Genomic DNA, 5,421 nt, shown 5'->3' on the forward strand with positions numbered 1-5,421 from the left:
AGCCTTGGCGTCAGCAGCAGCGATTGCTATCAGTTCCCCCCTAACCACGGCCTTCAAGGCTCCCCAGAGAGAGGATAGCGAGATTGCAGGGGTATCGTTAATGGTGAGATAGTCCGAGATGCATTTTTGAAGTTGTTTAACAACGGCTGGTCTCTGCAAGAGGGGCTCGTTGAGCCTCCATGAGCCTGGCTGGCGTGGGGACCTGGGCACCCTGAGCGTCAGCTCCACCGCATCGTGGTCAGAGAGGGCCGCTGGGACTATGGAAACCTCTGCAATGTGAGGAAGCAGCTCCGAGGAACCCAAAAAGTGATCCAGACGCGCATAAGTGTGGTGTACGTGGGAATAGAAGGTGTAGCGCGCTGTGTTGGGGTGCGTCGATCTCCAGAGATCTACAATGTCTCTTTCCTGCAGCCAAGATCTGCCTGCGTCTGAAAGCGCGCCAGTGGCACCATAGCGGTGCCCAGATCTATCCATATTGGTATCCATAACAAGATTGAGGTCCCCCCCAACGATCAGCTGAGAGTGAGGTGATTGTAGTGTCTCAGAAAGTGCAGCTTTCAGGAATGTTTCTTGGTTCGTGTTGGGAGCGTAGATGGAGCCTATCGTGAATGTGCTATGTCCCATAAGGAAGGTGTGTGTTAGGAGGCGTCCCTTGATCTCCCCTGTTTTGGCTCCCACCCGGCCTCGGAATCGTCGAGACACAAGAATGGCTACCCCCGCTTTCTTGGACGGTAGAGAGGAAAAGTATTGTTGGGGAAAGGCCCGGGAGCGCATTCTGTGCCAATCCTTGGGCAGGAGGTGAGTTTCCTGCAACAAGCAGATGTCAGCCTCCGAATTGTCTAATAATGAGATGACCGTCCTCCGCTTGATCGGGTTATTGAGGCCTTTGACATTGAGAGACAGTACTTTAAGTGTGTCAGTCATCATGTGGAAGTGCGAAAAGAATCGAACAGAACAGTGCTGGATGCTGTTGCGCATGACAGAATACAGGTGGCAATTGAACCCTGGGTAGAACCCCTGGCATACTGGTCCCTACCCTCGCGCCCCGTGCCCTGCTCCCAACCCCTGCCCCGTCCCTGTCCCCCCCAACCCCAAGCTCAAAAGATCCTCCCTAACCACAACAGATCGAGTTCTCCCAGGTCCCCCAGATTCCCCCTCCACCCCGGTGCCTATCCCCTCCCCCACCCCAGAACAATCCCCAGAACAGGAACTAATTAGAGTCTCGGGCCTAAATGTGTATGACACAGGTCCGTAGAAAGTCATCAGTAGGGGTACCATGGCAGCAGCCGAAATGGCGGCTCCCCGACCTGTCGCCCCGGGTGAATGGGGCTAGAAAGAAAACCCCCAAGGTTACAATGTCTTACTCATCTGCTGCGGTGTTGTCCGCCACCTCTTGCACCGCTGCCTCCCGCTCCTGTGCAACCGTGGCCGGGTCCGGTCTCGAGACATTTCTTTGGGAGCGCCTCTGGCGCACCATCTGCCAACCATCCCTCGGCCGCTGGGATGAGCCATCCTGTGATCGACGTGGAGAAGCGTCTCTGGATCCGGACCCCTCCGGTACCTCAATGTCCAGGAGGGCGCAAGTGTCTCGGAGTGACCTGAGTTGATGGAGCGATCCTTTCCATTTAAACATCAGGCGAAACGGGTGACCCCAGGAGTAGGGTATACCATTGTCTCTCAAGAAGTTCGTTGCTATCCGAAAGGATTTGCGTTTCTGTAGAGTGATGTTGGAAAGGTCCTGAAAAAGAGCCACAGGTACGTCACGGAAGTGGATAGGCTGTGCCCTGCGAGCCTCTCGCAGAATGCGTTCCTTGAGGGGAAAGTCCGGGAGGAAGGCCAAGATGTCCGGAGGAGGTGCCGGGGCACGACGTGCCAGGCCCTCTCTGTGTGCTCTGTCGATTCTTATTGCAAAATCCTGAGATTCACCCAAAATCTCCCGGAACAGATCCTGTAAGTATTCCACCAGGTTAGACTTTTCTGCGTTTGATGGAACTCCGCGGATCCTTATGTTATTTCGCCTGGAGCGGTTCTCGAGGTCCTCCGAGTGGGATTGCAGGTCCACCTGTTGGTCCTGGAGCCGAAGAATCTCCTGCTGCAGTCTCTCCACCTCCATGCTGCGTGACTGATCCGCCTCTTCCACCGAGGCCACCCGCTCGCCCAGGCCGTCCAGGTCTCGACGCAGCTCCCTCTGTCCCCCCCTGAGTTCTTGTTTCAGGGTTTGAAAGTCCTCCCGCAAAGTATTGAAGAGGGAGGCCAGGAAGGCCTTGGTGATGGGGGCGGTGTCATCCTCCTGTCCCTGGGGGCTCACCGGAGGCTTCGGGGAAACCGCCGCCTGAGTCTTCTCCACCTTCGCTGCAGATTTATGTAAAAGGTCCACAATGTTTCGAGTACCTCTGCGGTTGGAGTGAGTCATGTTGTTGAAGCCAGGAGACTGCGGATACGGGCAGAGGGGGTAGATGAAGCCCGAACAACACCCCGTGGAGCTCCGGAGCTCGACGCAGTCACCGGTGCGTGTACAGATCAGACGGCCAGAGCTGAATGTAGTTCCCCGGCAGCTGGGCGCAGGCGGGCAACAGGCGGAGTGCGGAGGCCAAGTGGTAGGCTTGCAGGGGTCCCAGGGCGGGCGTGCTGGATGAGACGAGCAGGTAGCCATGGGCAGCGAGGCCGGGGCGTTCTCCTCAGTGTGCTCGAAGATGGGAGGCTCCGATTAAGGGGGTCCGCGCCACGTAGCAGTGGCCGTGGGCGCTGGGGGCGCCGATGACCACCAATTGCGTGTGAGTGAGCTGTCTATAGGCCTGGGAAGCAGGCATCAGGCCGGCCAGCAGCTGAGTAACACTTTCAGGGTCAGAGGCAGCTCACGAAGGCGTTTGCTGAAGCCCACGCGCAAAGCGATGTGGTGGCGTGGCGTGAGGGCACGTAGAAGCCAGGACCGTGGGCCTCGGTGACAGAGCTAGGCCCCGTGCGGCCCGAGTCCATGTGGTAGATCCCCCGATTTCAAATCTGCAGCGGGCCGAGGGCAGCAGGCATGAACCGCTACGTGGCGGGATCGGGATGCTGGACACTCCGGGAGGGCTCGTGGATCACACTTGCCGCACAGCACGCCGTCAGAGCGAGGCCCCCCTCCTGGTGCCAGGTGTGGAGATGCCCCACTGGAAGATCCGGCGGCCCCCCGACACCGGGGCGAAGGTCCCCCGTTGATGTGGCGTTCCAGACGGAGGGTTGGGGCAGCAGGGTGGAAGTGCGATGTGGGGGGGTCCGTGCGCCGGTGCCGCCGGGGAGCCCCCAGGCGCGCCGGTGGTGCAGTCCGCCTCCGTCAAGTCAGGGCCCACGCTGGGGCCTGGAGTGCGGCACGGCCCTAACAGGAGAACCGGCGTCGGCGAGCAGCACCCCGGCCCCAAAGCGAGGCCTTCCGCTGGTTCCTGGCCTTCGAGGGGGGGGCCGGAGCGGGGTGTGTGCCACGGGCGGGCAGTGGGTGGGGTGAGGCAGCCCCGATCGGGCCCGTTCCCGCCAGGGAAGGTCCCGGCTGTGCGCCGTGCAGGCCCAGAGCCGGGGGCTAGATTTGAGGGGACCCGCCGGGTCCTCGCGAGAGGCCTTGAAGCAGAAGTCCCGGGCGTCGGGCAACCGGCCACAGCTGAGGCTCAGAGGGCTCTCACCGTCTCCGGCTGGGTCGCTCCGTCGGCGTGCAGAGTGCTCTTCGTCGCCAGCTCAGCCGAGTTATCTCAGCTTCGCGCCGCCATGATGCCGGGCCTCCCGGGCTCCGCCGTGATGTTCGAGACAGGGCGTCTGGGTACTCTGCCACCTCGTAAGTCAGCCTGGGGGGTGTCGCGATGGGGTGCTGCCCAGTGGTGCAGGCCTAAGCTGGTTTTGGGGGGTATTATGGCTAATTACAGCGTGCTATGGGGTATAGGGCCGGGGAGCCACACAAAGCACGTCCGTTCAGGCCGCCATCGTAGCCACGCCCCCAAACAAGAGTGTTTTAACAAAAAACTCCATAATTACGTAGCAAGCTAGTTCAGACTGGAAAAATAGAATGAAAAAGGCAAAGAACTGTTTGAGGTTCACCAAGCGTCTTCAGCAAACCAAGCAACAGCACAGAAATCTGATCTAACATAAAAAGAAAGCATCATCACTCATTGTCTCCGCCTTACACAAATAAAAGTTTCACTAGGTGCCCAAATGACATACATATTATATATATATATATATATGTGTGTATTACCTACTGGCGGTCGCCAGTAGGTAGTTATAGTTCGGACCAAGTTTCCATAGGAAGAACAGTTTTTGTTTTGCTTATAACTTTGGCGTTGTTTGATGAATCTTCATGACATTTTTCAAACCAATTCTTTGTTCATATCAGCTCCTATGTTGAAAGTTTGGGGGTGATTCATCAAGAGGGGCTGAGAAACAAGGGGGGTCCTAAATCGTGTTTTCTCCATGTTAATTTCCATAGGAAACTTTAGACAAGGCTACAGGTCGAACGGGTGCATGGAATTACCCCAAATTTGGCAGGGAGAAGGGTCTTGGTCTAGAAAGCACACTTTTGTTTATTTGGTGTAAATCCGTTCAGTAGATTTTGAGAAATATCGAAATTTACAGATATCGATATTTGGGAAATCTGCCATCTGATTCGCTGTGTCCTTACTAGCACGAGCATGCTGCTTATTGGCTAAGAGCGGAGCGAACGGTTGCAACTAAGAAGTGTTGGCCGCCATTTTGTGATTTTGTGGAAGCGAGTAAGGGGAAAAAATTTGAAAAAAGTAGGAAAGAGGAGGGTAGGAGCACTGGCACCTCTGTGGGGTGTTTAGGGTGTACTATAGAGGGGGTGCGAAGCGAAGTATTCACCCCTACTGGTGTGAAAGTGCTGGGGTACAGAAATTAAGTGAGACATTGCCTAGAGTCTGATGCTGCTAAGGTGAGCTGCTGCAGGACTGAGGGATTAAAGCGTGAGCCTAAACTGTTTGTCTTAGGGTGTGAAGTCATTCTTTTATACCTCCGAGGACGAACTACTGACCCCTACTGGTCTGAAAGTCCGGGGTACGGAAAATATGTGCGGTATTGTCCCGAGTCTCATGGTGCTAAGCTGAGGTTCTGCCGGACTCGGGGATGAGAGTGTGAGTCCAAACTGTGTGTCATATGCTGTGAAGTCATGTCCTCTGGCTCCTGTGCTACATCTGTCCAAGTAGTTTCAGCATGTAGTTAACCCTACTCGAAGGAACTTTTATTTTTGAACATTGTAAGTTGTGTATGGTGTTTATGGGGTGTTATACAGGGAGTGCGAAGGTAAATTTGCGCATATCAAATCAATACGATATTTGTAAAGTGCAAACTACTCACTCCTATGGGTCTGATAGCGCTAGGGGCGTAAGCTGAGCTGCTGCTGGACTTGAAGATAAAGCCACTGAAGTACTGACCCCTACAGTG

This window comes from Lissotriton helveticus, chromosome 4_1 (assembly GCF_964261635.1).
Source record: "Lissotriton helveticus chromosome 4_1, aLisHel1.1, whole genome shotgun sequence".
Classification (NCBI taxonomy): Eukaryota; Metazoa; Chordata; class Amphibia; order Caudata; family Salamandridae; genus Lissotriton; species Lissotriton helveticus.